This window comes from Dromiciops gliroides, chromosome 2, assembly GCF_019393635.1.
Source record: "Dromiciops gliroides isolate mDroGli1 chromosome 2, mDroGli1.pri, whole genome shotgun sequence".
Lineage (NCBI taxonomy): Eukaryota > Metazoa > Chordata > Mammalia > Microbiotheria > Microbiotheriidae > Dromiciops > Dromiciops gliroides.
This window is the reverse complement of record NC_057862.1, coordinates 576,081,324-576,102,651: the sequence shown is the minus strand read 5'-3', so window position 1 is coordinate 576,102,651 and position 21,328 is coordinate 576,081,324. Positions and strand designations below refer to the sequence as shown.

The 21,328-nt window shown below is 38.2% G+C and overlaps 1 pseudogene; it reads right to left on the bottom strand.

The window, feature by feature from the left end:
- Positions 1-5,133: 5,133 nt before the first annotated feature.
- Positions 5,134-21,328, bottom strand: part of LOC122739321 — a 92,748-nt pseudogene continuing 76,553 nt past the window's right edge.

Genomic DNA, 21,328 nt, shown 5'->3' with positions numbered 1-21,328 from the left:
GAGGATTGAGACTAAAAGAGGTTTGACTTGCCCATAGTAAATGTAAGAGGCTGAATGGAATTTGGGGCTTCCTGACTCCAAGCCTGGTGCTCTGGGCACTATGGTGCCACCTAGTGGCCTCCTAAACCCAGAGAGAACTACCTGGTCAAAATGGCTTTCCCTTTGTATGTTCTGGAGTAAATGTCCTTTTAATAAAAGTACAGACAGAAACTCAGGTTTCCCTATTGTCCAGTTGCCTTTCAATATTATCTTGTTTTTATTATTATTGATTTGGGCTCTAATTATAAGCCCACTCCCTCCATGTAAGTTCTTTGTTGAGTTGAATGAATGGCACACATTGGACACAATGGATATTCATAGAATTAAAATGAGTAAATGCCATTACTTAGAAAATTAGAAGTGTGATAAAATAATGGGATTTAGCAGATACTCAAAGGCCCACCTGGAGATTAATCTAAACTGATTGAATTAAGTGAGAGTGATTGACTGCTGATTAAACTACTTCAGGTTAACTAGATCTTAAGCACACCTGGCTAGCCCTTACGAAGGTATTGTTCTCAGAAGCTAAGGACTTTGAATTTAACTGGAGACCACCTTCAAGTCCAGTGAACCAATGGATTTGGATGATGCTAACCAATCAGCTTGAAGCAGTGTGTAAGCACCACCTATGCTCTGGACCTATAAAAAGCTTCTACACTCAGTTTGTGGGGAGTTCGTGATTGAAGAAGGCTTGATGCAGAGGACTTGAGGAAGAACCCGACCAGGCTGGAACTCTAGGCTAGATAGGCCTTTTCTTAACTCCATGTGAATACCTGGTATGCTTTAATATGTGCTTAATGCCCAAAGATTGGTGCTAAAGCTTCTAATTTAAGGCGACCACACGATTTAGATTTTAAACATCACAGAAGGTTATTGGTGTCGTTGGTAATCTTTGGGAGAGTAGTTTCAGTACAATGGAGAGGTTGCTCTGGAGTCTATCTATTGGACAGTGATTATAGACTTTTGTTTTCCTATATATTTTTTTTTTCCAGTGGAATGGAGGAACAAATGAGACAACAGCTAGAGAAAGTGGCAGGTTCCAGTTAAGTTTTATTTTCAGGACAAAGAAGACCTGAACATTTTTATATATAAAAGGGAAGGAAGCCAGTAAGGGGACGGGGGAGAGATGAAAAATAGACAAGAAAGCAAAGGTTGCTAGAATAACCATCTTCTTGGGCCTATATGTCTTTATTTTGACACATATTCTAGGCCAGACACCTTACTTGTCTTCCCCAAGTTGTGTTCCCAGTCCCAGTAGTCAATAGGAAAATTCCTATGTAGTCTCACAGGGCCCAGTGATAGGGCAGAGAAATATAGCATAAAGATTCTCCAAAGGGAGCCTTTTAGGGATGCCTTTCCTGAGGGGGGGGGCATAAGGCTAAAAAAAAAATCCCTATAGGAAGCAGATATTTGATCATATTATACAATATAAAGCCCCTGTAGGCTAAAATATATCCACTGGTTGCTATGAATCAGGATAGGACAGGAAGTGAGTAATACTGCTTTTGGTTGAATTTTCAGGGAAAATGTATTTATTTAGCAGAATGTAATTATCCAAAATGGAATTCAGCCAGGGACTATGCTTAATGCTTTTATTCCTAAAACAGATTTTAAAAAAAATTAGGTATTCTAAAATGGAATTGATGAATAAGCCCAGGAAAATTTTAAAATTTCCTTTGCGCTCGGGACCACAAGTTGGTCTCAGTATCTTTCCATACCTAGGTTTGCTGTCTTTAAGAATGTACTCTAACCTGTGCTTTGGTGTGAAATGATTCTTAAAGTTACTAACTTAGGGTCAGAAATTGGACCTGTGATTTCATTAGTAGAGGGAATTTCCAATTGAGGAAAATCCATTTTCCAATGCAGCTTGGTACCTTCTATGTAATTTATAAACTTAGACAATTGCCGAGAGGTTAAATGATTTTTCTAGGGTCACCCAACTAGTATGGGTAAAAGGCAGTTCTATTTAAACATTTCTCAGTGCCTATATGCCTAGCATCGCATTCAAATCCCCTTCATTTTTTTCACCTACTTTGGTGTGTTAACTGAAGGAACAGACCCTTATTTCTATAGTAGAAAAGAAAACTTATTCCAGCAGAGGGCAGTATTATTTAACAAATTTCTTAGTCTTTTGAAGTTATTTACCTCTAAGTACATTTAGTGAATTAACTTTAAGTGCCAAAAACTGTTTTAAAAAAATGGTCAAGCTTGTTTTTCAACCAGGTGTTAAATGGTGTTAAAATTCTAATGATATTTATTCCAACACCATTTTGTTAGCTGATTATATGGTAATCTGGCCTGTTTGTGTTGATAGTAAGTAATAAAAATGCTGCAACCAAATTTATTTTGGCTTCAACGTCCATTAATTAATGAATTCATTTATTCAATAAATATTTATTGCATGCCTGCTAGGTATAGAACTGCTGTTAGGCACTCTGGAGGGAACAAAGATGAATAAGATTCTTAACCTTTAGAGTTCTTAGTTGTTTTTTGTGTCATTAATTAGGAATCTGGTGAAGTGTATGGACCCTTTTTCAGAATAATGTTTTCTACCTACATTCATAATTGAAGGAAATGCTGCATTTCAACTGGAAGTTAATGAAAATAAAAATGTAATTTCCTTCCCATTTCAGGTTCAGACCCTGTGAAATCTCATCATGGACTCAAGATTGAGAACCCCATGTCTGGTTCAACCTCTTTATTTTAAAGATGAGGAAATTGAGACCTACAGAAGTCTGACTGGTAGTAAGTTAAGAGGCAGGACTAAAATTTGAATCCAGGTCTGACATCTAATGTAGTACCTTCTCTACCATATCATGTGTCCTTCCATTAGAGTTAGAAGACATCTTGTATGCCATCTAGTCGAGCTCCTATAGTACAGATGAAGGAACTGAGTCTTATAGAGGTTAAGTGAATTGCTCAGTCACACAGGTTATAAGTATCTGAGGCAGGATTTGAACCTAGGTCCCCTGATTCCAAATCCAACAATTTTCCATTGTGTCACACTTCCCTAGTTCAGCATCTTAGGGTGGGTTCAAGAGTGTCTCAGCCTAAACTTTACTCATGTATCTGAGTCAGAAGGTGGTACCTCAGGCCCAGGCTGTGGCGTATCAGTACTTGGCATGGGAAACTCACTCAGACATAGTAAAAAAAATAACGCTTTGGAGAGATGGATTGTCAGACAAGTCGACCACTCTGACATTCTGTGCAATAGAACCTTGGTTTGAATACCAGAACTGTTCTTTACTTACAAGGAGAGGCTTGGAGCTTCTCCTACTTCCCATTCCCTATACTGGTGGGCAAATATAGACACTCATATCTTGGGAAAGTCATAATCTTCCTGGGCCTCAATTTCCTCATCTGTAAAATAGAGATGTTAGACTAGATGGCCTCCAAAGTTGTTTCCAGCTCTCAATGCTAAGATCTCAAAGTAGGCTGAGAGATATACATTAATAGGATTAGGAGTTCAAAAGAGAGAGCTAGTCTAACCCCTCTTTTACAGATGAGGGAATCAAGGCATAGAGAGGCTATGTGATTTCATCCAGGGTCAAAGCAGAGCTCAGATTCAAACAAAATCCAAGTCCTTCCATTGTTCCTGTTCCCTTTCCTTTTCCCCCCCTTTTTTCAGGGCAATGAGGGTTAAGTGACTTGCCCAGGGTCACACAAATAGTAAGTGTAAGTGTCTGAGACAAGATTTGAACTCAGGTCCTCAGGGCCAGTATTTTTTCCACTATGCCGCCTAGCTACCCCCTTCCTGTTCTCTTTCTAACTAGCAGAGCTAGAAAAGTGGCTTGATTAGGACATTCTTGGCTTTAAGTTAATATTTGTTAGACTTCAAATGGATTCAACAGATTTTTATTAAAAGTCTACTATGTGCAAGACATTATTTATACTAGGCACTGGGGAAACAGAAGACTGATACATTGTCTTTACCTTTAAGGAACTTAGGTTCTATTTAGGGGGAAGGAGATAATATCCACAGGTAAACATAATACTGGGTAATTTGAGGAAGAGAGTACTAGGAACTGGGGAATGGATTCACTTAGGTTGACATTTATTCAATATCTACTATGTAGAAGGAATGGTGCTTGGGATTAGTCAACTCTGTTTTTTAAAAATGAAGTTTTCTTGTTACCTTAGGTGCCTCACCATTCTTTCATTTTCCATTTGTAAATGTGTCTGAAATCTTCAAGTAGTTTTAAAAATGTTTTGGCTCCTGCTAAAACTGATTTTTGCCAAGGCTTATTTCATACTAGTTTTGAAATTCAACTGTATTTTAAGGGCAAAAGAATCTGTATCTTGCTTTTGCTTTTTCGTAGGTTCCCCCCCCCCCCGCCCTGCCCCCCCCACATACAATTGTCTGGAAAGACCTGTTTTTCTGACTGCTTTTAACTTGTCTATTTCTACTGGGGAAAAAAGATTATAAATAGATGCTACCAAGTCCTAGTTAAGACATGACTTCAATTCAAAAGGCTCACGATTACTAGATAAGAGCATTTTCCCCTTTTTTCCATTGTTGAACATGCTATGAGGCAACTAGCTTAAATCATACTTACACCTGACTCATCAGTATAAGTAGGACTTGGAATAGTTGTCTCTCATGTCTTCCTACTGTTCTAAGGATTTGGGGAGTTTTGTTTGTCTAGTGTTATATAACTCAAAAAGCTAATGAGCCCCCCACAGGTGCGTTTCCTGTTATGGTCATTGCTATTGTTTAGTTGTGTCAGATTCTTTGTGACTCTGTGGACCATACTGTCCATGGGGTTTTCTTGGCAAAGATACTGGAGTGGTTTGCCATTTCCTTCTCCAGTACATTAAAGCAAAGAGTTGTTAATGACTTGCTCAGGGTCACAAAGCTAGTAAGTATCTGAGGCTGGATTGAATTGAAGTCTTTGTGACTCCAGGCCCAGCACTCTATGAACTAAGTCATCTAGCTGCACTGGGCATTAGTTGATATCAGTTATTCAGCCAGATTTAATTAGCTTTTAGGAAGGGATATTTACTACAATGTTATCATTGGTACAAAATGTTCCCTTCACAAGTCTTGAACATACTTCTCCACAGGCATATACAGAGTTCAGGGGAAAGTGGGCTCTAAGTTGCAGAACACATGTGACAAAGGAACACCTCAGCTTCTGGAAGTCCCTTTTCTGGCATCCTCAAGATGCTCCCCTTAGGTAACATAACATTTTCTGCTGGGCTCTGAAAAGAGTTGTGAATGTCTATCAGTCTGTTCTTGACTCCAAATGCAGATGCTGCCATTAGTTGATCTGAGGTCACTGCTGGGAAGTCCTCCACACCTTTGATGTTAGGATCATCCTTAGGAGGGAGAGATTGAAACTCTGACCATGGCCTAGGACTCTGCTCTTTCTTCTCTGCCTCCAAAAGATTCCTTCTCCAGGTAAGTTTAGCTGCAAAACTCTTCTCTCTCCACTTGCTCAAAGCTTAAAGGGCCCATGGGCATTGCCAGGTTTCCTTAGCCAGTCTAAACACATTTCCTTTGCAGTGTCACAAGATTTTTTCATGCTTAATCTAAAGCCTATGGCTGATTGAGTGAAGCATCTTTTTACCTTGTTAAGACTTTTGGGTATGGTATTTTATCAATTTACTCCATCAATCTCCACCCTTATATTATCAAAGCCTCAGTTCACCTGGTGACACAAATTTTTGCGAAAGAATGTGGATTAGTTGATAAACCCCAGGCCTGGGATTAGCTTCACAATTTCCAAATGACTCATTTTGATTTAGAGAGACTTGGAGCTTCCCCTACTTCCCATTCCCTGTACTGGTGGGCAAGTATAGAAACTCATAATAATAATAGTTTGCATTTATATAGTGCTTCAAGATTTGCAAAGCATTTTTTTTTGGTGGGGCAATGAAGGTTAAGTGACTTGCCCAGGGTCACACAGCTAGTAAGTGTCAAGTGTCTGAGGCCGGATTTGAACTCGGGTCCTCCTGAATCCAGGGCTGGTACTCTATCCACTATACCACCTAGCTGCCCCAAGGCATTTTACAAATATTATCTCTGTAATATAAATATTACAATATTAACGCTGGGAGGTGGCCATTATTATCCTGATTTTACAGATGAGAAAGCTGAGACAGAGGTTAAGTGACTTGTCCCAGGATCACTCAACAATTAAGTGTCTGAGGCTGGATTTTAGTGTAAGTTTTCCGGACTCCAGGTCCAGTGCTTTATCTACTGTGTCATATTTTATTGGGCAGGAGTTTAGAGATGGACTAGATTGCAAGCCACCTTTCAGGACCTCTGACCCATCAGTGGTTCAATTGACTCAGAATTAAGGTCAAATTTCATCTCTCCATATCTTCCAGGACCTGACAAAACTCTGACATTAAGGAGCCAAATGTCACAGCTTCTGGCAAGGTGTGGTTTGGCCACAAAGACCCTGGGAGTTGAGAAGAAACTAATGCCAGATGAGTCCTTAGATGGGAGGATAGAGGTTTATCACTGGTACAGGATATAATGCAACACTGAAGGAACTCTCCGGGAGAATGGAGATAGGAGATGGGAGAGGGAGGGGGAGTAGTCATTCCATGGCAGCAGCCCAACCTTGGCAGCTGATATCTGTGATATTTGCAATTCCCTTTTCAAGACCACAAGAGATTACCTTTAAATGGACAATGGGAGAGAAATGCCCATAATCACTGCCCTCACTCCAGCAGAAAGAGGGAATACTGAGTGAAAACCAGACAGCAGGAATAGGTGGTCTTTACCCTTCTCCTAACTTACTTCTGCTTAATCGAGTTCTTAAAATTTATTCTGCTACAGGATACTTTTGCTGGATTTAAAAAATTCCCATAAACCTCCATGATTGATCCTTTCCTTACTTTACCTGGTGTCCCTTTGTTTTTGGCAAGAGGGCATGGGAGAGTTCCAAAGTCCCCACAGGAGAGAGTGGCCTTTCCTAAGACAAGGCTGGGAGTTCAGCCCTCCAACCCATTCTTGTAGTTTTGTTCTCTAAATTTGAGAATAAGCATGAGTCATCATGTAAGTACACTTCCAAAGGCAGAATTATTATAAATGTGGGCCATTAAACAAAAATATTTGCCCTATGGACATGAGCCTAGGAGAAGACATGATAGATTTGCCCTGGACATCTGCCCCAGCCTAAGAACAGGATATATGGGACGAACAGTGCCTTTGATGAAGGATCGAACCATTAGATATTCTGGGGTAGACTTTTCAGCAGAACAAATCTTGGAACGATCTGCCCTGTGTCAGAGTTCTATATTGTCAGAAAGTTTATATTGGGTGTATAGAGTGGTGAGAAACAATATATGATAACCAGCAATGATAGGACTTCTCTGTTGGTTCTTTTAGTTTTTATTTGCCTCTATCTCAGTTGTGATAGGCAGAGCTACTGCTTCATCCTAGATGCTCATAGTAGCAATAGCTATGCCCTGTGGACTATTTTTTCTTGTGGCAGCCAGGAACCCAGTACTCAATGACTCAGGTTTGTTATCACCAAGACCAGTGGTATCTACTACAACTTAACTGATGACAGACCTGGCTGAAGGTTGATATCTGTCAGTTACTTTCTCCATCTCAGGGATGAATATGACTATTTGGGTTAAATTAGTCAATACATTTGCCCTAAACAAAAAACAAAAAAACTGAAACCCTCCAAAATCTTCCCCAAACCACTTGAATCTGAACCACATGTTTTTGAAACTAACTTTTCTATGATTGTCTGGCTTTTCAGAACTTTGGAGTAGAAAGAGAGGGGTACAGAGCAGGTAAAATGGTAACTTGCCTATTTTTTGGTTCCATGTGCTCTAGGATTTGGCTAAAAGGCAAGAACTGGGACTGAGAATGTATCAAGGAAGTTAAACTGATGGGGTTGTTTAAAGGAAAATGGGAACTTTCCAAATTCATGGCTCCTGAGACCCTCAGATCACTTCCTGGCATGGGGTACTTGGCTGTATCACTTTGTAAATTTTACCATTCTCTAAGTCATGCTGTTTCCCCCTTATAGTGTGTCTTTAATTCCTTCATTTCTTTGGCTATGTTTTTTCTTCTAAGCCTAATTGGCCTTGGAAACATGGAACTATCATGAAGCCTTCTAAATATAGTTGGGGAAACCCATGTTTCCCTCCTTGCCTCTAAGCTACTTACAACTGATCTATGGATCTATGTATATCTCTAAGCTGGCCCGTTTGCCAAGATAAATGGTCCAGTTCAGGATTTCTCTGACTAATTTGTTCATATGTAAACTTCCCAATTCCTTTAAGTCTTTTCTTCTTCTGTTGGCCTTCCCCTAGCCACTGACCTTCACAGTCCTGGGGTTTTTTTGTTTTGTTTTGTTTTGTTTTTTTGTGGGGCAATGGGGGTTAAGTGACTTGCCCAGGGTCACACAGCCATTAAGTGTCAAGTGTCTGAGTCTGGATTTGAACTCAGGAACTCCTGAATCCAGGGCCAGTGCTTTATCCATTTTATCCACTGCACCACTTAGCTGCCCCCCCACAGTCCTGTTTTTAAACCTGGAGTAGACCAATTAGCCCTTGGCACACTGGAGCTTAGACGTGACATGATAGCTGACTTTAAGTATGTAAAAGACTATCACTGGGAAAAGGATATAGATATTCTGAAGCTTGGTCCTTGAGACTGGGACAAAGAATAACATGTGGGAGTTGGAGAGAAGCAGATTTCTGTGTTTTGAACAAGGAAAGACTTCCAAACAGGTTTTCCAAATGGAATGAATCCTAGAAGATAGTGGATTCCCTCTCACTAATGGTCTTCAAAAGTAGGTATTATAGGAATAATTGCTGGCAATGTTGTGGAGGGGATTTTCATTCATGGATAGATTGGTTTGTAAAGTCTTTTTCAATTCTAAAATGTTCTAAGTTCATATTCTTCTAATTAACCAAATAGTGAACTTAATTCTCATTGAAAATATATTTTCTTTAGGATCACAGATGTCTTTTGATCATTTATTAACACTGAGGATAACTAGTAATAAAACATGATCTTAAATGACTTTTTGTAGCACCTAGGGCATCCCTACTTACACAAGAGGATCTCAAAGAAGTTACCCAGATTCAAGACCCTCTGGAATGCTGACTTTTACTTTTAATTTCTTCCTTTGTTCTTATAAAATAAATAGCTTGCACAGTGTCTCGTATGCATGTACTCAATATGTGTCTGTTGATTAATTATTGATAGCTTGACAGTTATTATAGTCATGTATTAAATGCAAAGCATTTAATAAACAAATACTAATAGTAAATAATAAACTGAGGTCATGCAGTCCTACAAGTACATTCATCATTAGTGGGACAAGTAGACACACATAGGGAACATGCATGATGGGGACACAAATATAGAGGACACAGACCATTAAATTATACAAGATCTCTTGCATTAATTACTTACTTTTCACTCCCACTGCCTCCACTCTAGTTCAGGCAACTACGATAATAGAATAGTATAGTAGATAGAACATAGACCCAGGATTCTGGAAATCCTGAGTTTAAATCCAGCATCAAACACTTATAGCTGCATTGACTATTGGCAAGCTGCTTCACTAATGAAATTCTTCCATTTGATTCTACATATCTTTCTGAGGCATCTTTTTCAGATATGAAAGCCATTAAAACTAAACATTGAAATAAACTGAACTTAGAAGCTGACCTTCAGATCATTGCATCACAAAATATTCTTCTTTTTTTTTTTTGGTGGAGCAATGAGGGTTAAGTGACTTGCCCAGGGTCACCCAGCTAGTAAGTGTCAAGTGTCTGAGGCCGGATTTGAACTCAGGTCCTCCTGAATCCAGGATCGGTGCTTTATTCACTGTGCCACCTAGCTGCCCCATCACAAACTATTCTACAAAATATTTCAAAAATACTCAAGTATATTAAATCACTTTGTTCTCACAATACTATTATTCAGTTAGAGCAAAAATAATTTTTGTACCATTAACAAATATTATTTTTGGATTGTTATATATTTTACTTTTAGCTCATACTTTAAAGATTTTTTTTGAAAATAATTACATATTAAATTTTTCAAACCTTATAGCTCAGTTGTGTGTGTGTGTGTGTGTAAAATAACTGAGCTATAAGGTATATGTATGTATACATATAATTTATGGAGAAATCTACACATAGAGAGACTATATGTTCAAATCTTTGTGAATGATATGAATAAATAGTAAAATTATTGAAGATCAATTCTCCGGGCTATCCTTAGGGTATTTGGGGATCTAGCAAAATATTTTTTGTGGGGGTAGATTAGAAAAACCTATAACAAAAATCCTAGAGCCATCTGGCATGCTGACTGATTTATTAGTGAAGATTTAGAATAATTTAGTTTAAAACATTTACCTTTTCATAAGAGATACTGTGATTTAAAACACTAAACTGTGCAGAGCTGAAATAACCATTTAAATTTGGATTACGATTGTAATTCACTCAGCCACTCAGGTTACACTTTGCAGCATGTAGGACCACTGACCATGAAAGAGTAAATCTTCCCAACCACCCTCCTGGCTATGTACCACACTATCCATCAGATATTATGAAAAAAAATAGTTTACGCCATGACAGTTCACCTATTTCCTACTCTGCCCACAGTTCCTCGACATGACACAGTTATCTGATATAGTCACATTTTCAGAAAGTACTTTCAACACCATCCAGTAGCTGATAACTGCAAGTTATACTATATCAAACAGCCAATAATACACATTGCAAGAAAAATAAAAGCATTGCTCTTTTTTCAAAAGCATGTGTTAAGAATAAAACAGTAACTAAAACCTTCTAATCATAGATTGGAATTCTGTTTTGGTACATTTTTCATGAAAAAAAAGGCCCTGATAATATTGGTTTTCATGAAATAGATGTTTTTAAAGATATTGTTGTTACATCTTACACTAAATTGTTATTTTAAATCATTATTTCATTTTTTGTTGTGTCGACAGTCTAAATAAAACAGAGTGGAATGATGATTGGGCATTTCATAGTAACATTTTTGGAAACTTCACATACAATGACTGTCATTCTTGAAATTAAAATAATAGTAATTACTTCTTATTCAATATAAAAATATATTAAAATTATAATTTTAAGAAAATGAAATCAAGTAGAACTTCCTGTTCAATTGTTGATAAAAACATTTTCAGATATGAAAGCCATATACTAGGCAGGAAGGTATTAACAGTGGATAGAGAGCTGGGCCTGGAGTCAGAAAGACCTGAGTTCAAATCCTGTTTCAGACACTTACTAGCTATGTGACACCAGGCAAGTCATATGATATCTGTCTGTCTCAAGTTTCCTCATCTGTAAAATGGGGATAATAATAGCACCTACCTCCTAAAGTTTGTTGTGAGGATCAAATGAAATAATATTTGTAAAGTGTTTTGCAGTGTACCTGGCACGTAGTAGGCGCTTAATATATGTTTGTTTAAAAAAATGTTTCCACTGTATACTTGGTTCAATCTCATGGCATTTGGGAGTGTGATAGAAAGAGGCAGGGGCAGCTAGGTGGCGCAGTGGATAGAGCACCGGCCCTGGAGTCAGGAGTACCTGAGTTCAAATTCGGCCTTAGACACTTAACACTTACTAGCTGTATGACCCTGGGCAAGTCACTTAACCCCAATTGCCTCACTAAAAAAAAAAAAAAAAGAAAAAAGAAAGAGGCACTCAATGTAGGAACATGACATTGATAGGGTTCCCATGCCTTTAGTGTCCTCATCCTGCTGTTGGAGAGATCTGTCTCCATTCTATTCAGTTTAAAGCTATAACTCATAGCTAGTTCATGCCCTTGTCTGCTTGGACTTAGCTTTTCAAAGGCGATTGAATGCAGACTTAAGAGAGTTGAAGAGAGATAGCAACAGAGAGAATGGGGGCTACACATAGACACAGACTTGATTGCCAGAAAAGAGGTTATTGCAACAACATAGTTGTCTAGAGCAGGATTTCTTAAACTTTTTCCACTTCCTATCCCTTTTTGCCTGAGAAATTAGAATTACCAGAAAGGCAACCCTCTCTTCTGGTAGATCCCATCTTCCTGAATCAGGACCAACCCATTCCACAGGACTCAGATCCCAGTAATAATGCCAATCCTTTCCCCCCTTCATGTCTCTAGGCTGAAATAACTCATTCTTCCTTTCAGGATCTTTGTCTCACAGTAGATCTGTGTCTCTAATACTAAACTATCCTGTCATGTTGGGGCTGTGAGGTAAGGGGGTTGTTTTGAAAGTTTATGGACTGTGTTCTGAACCCCAGGTTGTATTTGAAGGAGTGTAGTCTGAAATAAGATTGAAAAGTTAGGATGGTTCTGGTAGGTACAGAAACTAGATTACAGGGGCTTGAGGACTGAGTGGGTGGTAAATAAGCGAAAGCAATGATTATAGAGTAGAACTATTTCTAGAAATTTAGCAGGGACAGAGAAGAGAGATGTTAGAGAATAACTTGAAGGATGCTGTGAGTACATGGACTTTGGGTGATACTTTGCCCACTCTTTTTTTTTTTTTTTGCAGGGCAATTAGGGTTAAGTGACTTGCCCAGGGTCACACAGCTAGTAAGTGTTTAGTGTTTGAGGCTGGATTTGAACTCAGGTCATCCTGAATCTAGGGCCAGTGCTTTATACACTGTGCCACCTGGCTTCCCCTGCCCACTCTTACCCAACAAAAGCCTGTTAATAAGATGACAGCACTCCAGATATGTTAAGGATGAATGCTATAAGGGTCGTTCTAACGATGGCCATTATAATGTTTGATGAGCTGAATGCCACTAAATAAACAGGAAGATTTACTCAAGAGTTGGGATAGAGATTTAATAAAGACGAATGAGAACATGAATCATCAAGGAAATTCTTAGTTGAATACAAATATATAATCTATCAAGATAATTCTTATACATGGAAACAATCCTTAATGATAAACCTCATGATATGAAACATATTTATTCCTGAAAGGGTGAATTTATGAGCAATTCATTTAATATAAAATATAGAAGAACTTTAAAAACAAAAAACAAATGCAATATAGTATTATTTAAGTCTTTAGATACCTCCTGAAATAGATAATTAACATGTGGATAATTAGGGTTTAATTTTTCTTATTCTGATGAGAGGTATAGGACTTTTTCCAAGAGCTGAAGAAGAAAATACAATAAGATTTGGGTCCTTCCAAGATGTTAAAGTCTACTTGGGGGCTTAAATTGATAGTAGCTATTCCCTGCCTCCCCCTCTACCCCAGCCAGATTAAAATAAAACATTTCTACTAGACTTTCATAGGCTTTACAAAGGCACATAGGGAATACTGCCTTACTCTTGTCTCTCTACCAAAAGGATTAAATCCTGCTTTATGTCTTGTTGGATTAATGTCTTTTGAGATATGGCAGTCTATATCTCATTTCCTAGTTTGTATTTATACCTTTCTGGAGTTTAAAAAGAAATGTTTATTTGATAGGAAGAGAAGCTATTTGTGGTCCCCATGCTTTCTCCACCTGTCTGTTCATATTTTCTTTGCTCATGTTTCTCATTTTTTATAGTAACTTACAGAATTCTGTTGATCAAAATTCTTCCCTTTCTCCCAAATGAGAGACTGAATTCTATTGATTCTATTGCAAGGGATCATCAGACACACTACTAGTCTTTTGACATACATCTGTCTGCCATACCTAGTAATAACCATGCAAAGGATTAAAGGAAGAAATTTCTCAATTGAAGCTCTCTGGCTATAGAACTGTCAATCACTGGAGATCTGGCTGAACCTAGACATCAGGAATTTTAGGAGGAAATGTAATTTCAGGTGCAGCTGCCACTCCAACAGGTCTTGAAATGTTTAGGAGTCTATTGAAAGGGGAGCAAGGCTATTTCTTGGGGATGGTTGCCTAAAATGTAAGACAATTTTACTTAGAGGCCCATAATTCAAACATATCCCTTGATGCAACCTGATTATTTTGGATTCAGCTGGGTGGTGCAGTCCTACAGTGTAAGACTTGGAGTCAGGAAGACCGGAGTTCAAATGCTATCTTAGATACTTACTAGCTGTGTGACATTGGGCAAGTCACTTGACCTTTATGTGCCTCATTTTCCACATCAGTAAAATGGGGATACTAATAGCACCTACCTTTCATCCTTAAAGTACTATACAAATGCTATTATTATAATCATTACTATTACTGCAAGCATAGAGCATTATAATACTATTTAAATGCTACTATTAATATTATTATTATAAGCACAGGGTATTATAATAGCCTAGCACATTCTTTCAAAGATATTTTCTTTAAAGATCAGGTCACAAAAATTCGGTCCATTTCTCCTCAGCTGTCCAATGCTAGTGCCTTCCCTATGAGATTACTTTCCATTTACAATATTTTTAGCTTAAATGTATATATACACATATGTATACACACATATATATTATGTGTTTATTGATTTATCTATTTATACATAAATTTATTTAATTATTCATCCATCCATCCATCCATTCATTCATTTATTTCATTTTAGCTTTCCCTTATTAGAACGTGAGCTCCTTAGGGCAGGAAAGTGTTTTTTCCTCTTTGTATGCCCAGCTCTTAGCACAGAATCTATTATATAGTAAGTATTTAATAAACAAAGGCTTGTTAATTAACTGTCTTACTGATTCTTCACATGTGCATATTATCCAGATATATGCTTTGCTTTAAATTGTTTACATATTTCAGATTTTCCTCCAAAAGCCCTACTACAAAGTCTCATTGTGACATGGAGGTGATCCAAATTTCTTAAAGCCAGTACAATGCAATAGAAACTCTGGCAGGTTCTATGAAACTGGGAAGTTTTGAATGTGGCTCCAAAGACAAACTGTTGTCCTTTTTGGTTTTATTTTGCTTTTATTCATCATGGAGATAGGTTGCTAGGTGATGAATATTTTGGCCATGGCCATCTGTGAATGAAAACCACAAAGTGACCCTCATTTCTTTGTGGCCCTGTGATGGTAGAAAAGTAGTAGAAAAAAGGGATGGAAGGTGCTGATTGTCTATAAATTAAGTGTTAGTACTCTAAATGCACCGTTCTTGTTCAGTGCCTAAATCCTTAAATAGCAACAACCCCATGTCTTTTCACTGACTGTCCCTCATTCCTGGAATGTTCACTCTCCTTGTATGGACCTCCCGGCTTCCTTCAAAATTCATTTCAAATTCTTCCTTCCGTAAGAGGCCTTCCCTTGACATACTTCCTCCCTATCCCCAACCAGAAGCTAATACCTTCCCTCAGAGATTACCTCCAATTTATCCTGTATATATCTTGTATTTACATAGTTTTTTGAATGTTGTCTACTCCATTAGATATTTAATCTCTTGGAGGGTAGGGATTTTTGGGGGGGCCTCTCTTTGTTTCTCCAGGTTTAGTACATTGTAAATGCTTAATAAATGTTTGTCCACTAGGCTTGTTGATGGACAGTGAGGAGCAGAATCAGATTGATATCAACAGTTTTACTCTAAATGAAGTCAGAAGATATAAGGAAACTTCAGCTAATTAAAGTATGACTCCCAAGTCTTTCTTAGGGAGAGGGATAAAAAGAAGGTGGGTAATATTTGTGCACCAAGAACCATAATTTCACGGAATCCTTTGTCACTACACCATGCATTGAGCATCATGAATCAAAGCAAAACAGAACATTTATTGCACAGAATGAAGAGGTAAACAAACTGTGAAGAACTCAAGCAGATCCACCAAATCAAACCAATGTATATTTGGATACTCAGTTAATTTGATATAGAGGTGAGCAAAGTGAGGACTATGAAATATGTTGGAATATGTGGCCCAAGATTAAGAAATGAAGGAGGTCAATGATGTAGACACTACTCCAAAGTGTGACACCTATATATCATGACCATTTTCCTCCAAGAAGAGAGCTGGCAGGTGCTAGGCATGGCAGGTGAAAAACTTTATTGCAAAAAGTGTACTTAGTTACTTCAGAACAGGTAGGGGGGCAGCTAGGTGGCGCAGTGGATAAGCACTGGCCCTGGAGTCAGGAGTACCTGAGTTCAAATCTGGCCTCAGACACTTAACACTTACTAGCTGTGTGACCTTGGGCAAGTCACTTAACCCCAATTGCCTGCCTTAAAAAAACAAACAAACAAACATAACAGGTAGGTAACCACTGATTACTAATGTGAGTCACCTAAGAATTAGCTGTTTCTAGTCAGACCATCAATTTGTTGGAGGAAAAGTCTAAATCAACACAAAATTAGTAAAAAAAAAAAAGGCTGCAGATGAGAAGAGTGTGTATAGTTACTAATATTCTTACCCTAAACTATTTACATAAGGTATTAATGCAAAAAATGAGAAAATAATAGCAGGAAAAGATACTGACATGTTGAGCTGGAGAAGGAAAGGGCAAACCACTTCAATATCTTTGCAAAGAAAACCCAAATGGGGTCACAAAGAATTGGATACAACTGAAAGGACTGAGCAACAACTACAGTAAAGAAGATAGCACGTGAGGGAAATTAGGCCTTATTAAGAGGCAGATGTGAAAGGGGAAGCTAGGTGGTGCAGTGGATAAAGCACTGGCCCAGGATTCAGGAGGACCTGAGTTCAAGTCCTGCCTCAGACACTTGACACTTACTAGCTGTGTGACCCTGGGCAAGTCACTTAACTTTCATTGCCCTGCAAAAAAAAAGCAGATGTGAAGAAAGAGTGCATTCAAAGAATGGGGGACAGTCAATAAAAAGGCACATGTATGAAAGATATAGTGCCATATATGAGGAACAGTAATAAGAGCAGTTTGGCTAGACCACAGTGTGCATGAAGGGGAGTATCATGTTATAATATTGTGAATGTAGGTTGGGGGGACAGCTTGTAAAGGACATTGAATAGCTAGTGAAATTTCAATTTTGTCCCTCAAGATTAAAGTGATTCACTGGACTTTATTGAGCAAAGTTGAGGCATGGTTGTACCTATACTTTTAGAAGCTCATTTTGGCAGATTCATCAAGGATGGCTTAGAGAGGGAAGAAGCTCCATGTAGCTCTTATGATAATCCTGAATTAGCATTATACTTATGTGTGAAGGGGATGGATAATAGAGAAATTATGGAGGTGGAAATGGAAGATTTGGCAACTGATTGGATATATGGAGTGGGCAATGATTTCAGGCACCAAGGCTGTGAATTTGAGTCACTGGAAGTATAATGGTATCCTTGACAACAATAAGGAAGTTTGGAGGAGAGGTAGATTTCTGTAGGAGGTGAGAATAATGGGAGAGGAAGATAATGAACCTTGTATTGGACATGTTGAATTTGTAATTCCTATGTGATATGTAGTTGGAAGTGTCTAATGGTCAGTTGGTATGTCAGAAATAGAACTCATGAAAGAGTGGATCTTAATTTTGGATTTATCTACACAAAAACTATAATGGAGCTCATGTGAGCCAATGAGGTCATCAAAAAAGAGAGTGTATCAAGAAAAGTAGGCCTAGGACAGAGCCTTAGGGGAAAACATTCAAGTTAAGGCATGCGATATTGATGATTTAGCAAAAGACAGTAAGAAAATGTCACATAGGTAGGAGGGGAACCAATGAAGAGCAGTGCTGCTATGACTCATAAGAGGCAGAATCCAGGATGAGAGGATGGTCAAGTATCAAAAGCTACAGAGAGGTCAAGAAGGATGAAGACTGAGAAAAGACCATCAGATGTGACAATTAAGTGATCGTTGGTAACTTTGGAGAAAACAGTTTAAGTTGAGTGATGAAGCAAGAAGCCAAATAGCAAAGAGTAAGAGAGAGAGAAAAGGAAGAAGAGGTAATGGGTATAGAAAGTGCCCCAACCCCTGCTAGGAATTTGGTTGAGAAAGAGAAGAGAGATATAGAATAAATGCTTGAGGTGTTGGTGGGTCTAATGAAGGTTTTTTTTCCCAGGGCAATGAGGGTTAAGTGACTTGCCCAGGGTCACACAGCTAGTAAGTGTCAAGTGTCTGAGGCTGGATTTGAACTCAGGTCCTCCTGAATCCAAAGCCAGTGCTTTATACACTGTGCCACCTAGGTGCCCCTTTTTTTTTTTTAAGGATAGAAGAGACTTGAGTGAGTTTGTAGGCAGCAGAGAAAAACCTTTGCATACTCACATGTCTATAAATGTACAACATACATATATATTACATATAAATATCATATACAAATTACACACTATATATTACATGCATAATACATAGATAATAGACATACAAGTTTTACATCCATTTAATTTATATATGTGAATCTTGAACCCAGATCTTCTAACTTGTTATATTTTTTAGAAAAGTTTTATTTTTCTGAACTTAAGAAATAAGTAATCATTTCTATAACATTGTAGAATAGAAAAAAAGATGTTTGCACATGAAACTGCAAATCTATCATGTACAACTTGTTTTTTATTTTAAATATATATTAAAGTTATATAACTTTTTCCCTTTTTTCTTCTCTCCTCCCACCTTTACCCTAGACATAGCTACCAATAGACACAAATGTGTGTGTATATATACGATACATATATGTATACATATACATGTAAAATCATTCCATACATACTTCTATTTATAAGTTCTTTCTCTGTATGCAGATAGCATCTTCCTTCATAGGCCTTTTGTAGTTAATTTGGGTTTTTATAATAGTCAAAAATTACTTATTTGTTTGAATTTGTTCTTAAAACACTATTGCCATTACTTTACACAATGTTCTCTTGGTTCTGCTCATTTTGCTCTATTTCATACAATCTATCCATGTTTTTCTAAGATCATCTATTATACCTCGGCAACCTTGAATTCAGAACTGATAATTATCTTCTTGTAAATGTTTTCAGGGAGGACTACCTATATTGTTGGCACCTTCAGTATTTTATCATAAGATTTTAGATTTAGAGATGAAAGTGACCTGAGATTACTTAGTCCAACCCCTTCATGAAGAATGTAAAATTAGAAGAGAAAGATTATAAGTTTTAACAAAATATAACAATAACTTCTTACTTGTGTTGCTCTCCTATCCCTTTTTCTTGTGTAGTCAACATATCTCACTTCTTTAATAATGCTTTTATTATTTTTTTTTCCGGGGCAATGAGGGTTAAGTGACTTGCCCAGGGTCACAAAGCACGTAAGTGTCAAGTGTCTGAGGCCAGATTTGAATCCAGGGCCCGTGCTTTATCCACTGCACCACCTAGCTGCTCCAACATATCTCATTTCTAATGCTACTTTCTTTCTCCCTGTAACAATTTCTGTGAGTCTTTCTTATACCATTCATCTTTGTCCTATTTTATGATTCAGTAATATCATTTTATTTCTAGATCACAATTCTTTCAATTATTTCCCAATTATAGGTTGTCTATTATGTTTCACTTTTATAAATAAAGCTGTGACATTGTTGTACACAAAGGTGCTTCTTTCCTTTTCATTATCTTCATGGCTGTGCTTTTTACTCCTCCAAAATTTACCACCATGACTCAGCCACCTTCTCATCCTGGGATTCCTCTGTGTCCCCGCCCTTCTTACCCTGAAACCTCCTTTCATCCTCTTGTCTCCCTTATCCCATTGGTGAATTCCTTCTGGAGGGGCCTTCATTTTTGGAATGGGCCCAGGATGGTCATGTTTCATCCCTCTCCCAGTTGTGATTCAGACTCTTGGGTCTTTGCCATCATCTCACCCCCCCCCATCCCCATCAGTACTTTTCCCCTTCACCTCCAGGATTAGAATGTAAACTCCTCTAGGGTAGGGACTATCTTAGCATAATATTTGTCACATAGTAAGCATTCAATAAATGCCTATTGTCTGCCTGCCTGCTATAACATCCTTAGGATTTTTTATCCCATGAATGAGATGATTAGATCAAAATGTAAGATCAGTTTTGCCTTCTGTCTATATTACTTATCCCCTTACTCCTTACTCCCCTTTTTTTCTTTCCCACTGTGCCAAGGCCATGTGGATAGTTGAGAACATCTCCTTTACATGCCACTTTTGCCTTTCCTTTTTTGACCAAACCCATTTCCTCTTTAAATGTAGGCCAATAATGAAATGAGCATCATATAAGGTTGTCACTTCAAATGACAGCATTGTCAGAGGAAAGACATAGGGACCAAACCAGCCTCTAACTTAATGGAAGCTTACCTCGGATATTTTTCAATGCCAAACCTCACCATGTACCAAGCAGCAGAATTACTCAGGCCAGTGGCATTCAGCACGTGGAAGCCCTGCCTCATACTGGTGTGGAATGATTTGTATAACAGTGTCATTGTGAAGAGGATGCCTCAGAACCACCAAGGGAAGAGTAATATTCCATTGGCTATATTTTGCAGGGCTTTCTCTGGGATCCCACACTTGTCACCAATTTGGAGATATTTGGCTCAGGTGGTGTTACCACCACCCACGTATCTCTGTGGTCTCACCCTTCCTTTGTTTAAAGTTTCCATTTTCCCAGGACCAAGACTGAATTTGTCAAGAGACGACCTCTCACAACATTTCCCTCTATCTTGGGAAAAGAGCCAAGGACAGAGCTTCTCCCACAGAAGTTCCAGAGCCCCAGGTAGAGAATAACTGTTTGAAGCAGTCTACCTTGGTTTTCTCACCAATGCTTTCCTGACTGCAAGTCTGATGAAAGATCCTTGTTCTTTATTTTACTTTGAGCTCTTCTCAAGTTGTGTTAGAAATTAGCAATCTAGGAGGAAAGGTTTGCTTTGAGGAAGAACAAAAGTATGTAATAATCTTTTTGGTGAAGGTGGAATTGATCTTAGGGATTTACAATGCTAAGCAATAATATGACAGAAACCCCACTAAATATTGCTAGCAATAGTTACTTTTAAGGAAAGAAAAACTTTTTCTTGACTAGCCCCCAACCCAAATAGCAAAATCAAAATTGGCGTTAGGAAGCACAAATGTCCCCCGGGTATCAGAGGCTTCTGTAGTCATTTCTTCCATTGCCTAGGTGCAGCCAGCCTTCTGTTTATCCAGAAACACTGCAACATCTGTTGGAGAAAGAAAGACGTATGTGTGGCCTCCATGGCAAATGAACAGCCTGGCTGGCAGGGGAGTGTTGTGTGTATTCCATGACGGCTTCTTGGTTTCGTGTGAACACTTACAAATGCTCTACATTGCCAGAAGAGAACAGGAATCATTGAACTACCAAAACATAGAAATTAAACTCAGATTTATGTGCCCTTTGCATCTCAAGCGCACTTTGAAAGGGTTACAGATTCCAAAAATACCATCTGGGATACTGCTTTCTAGGGATGTTACTGAAGTCACTGTGGTATATTCTGAGTGGTTACAGATAAATGACATTGGTTGCCTTTAAATGCTCTTTAGGATCAAGATTC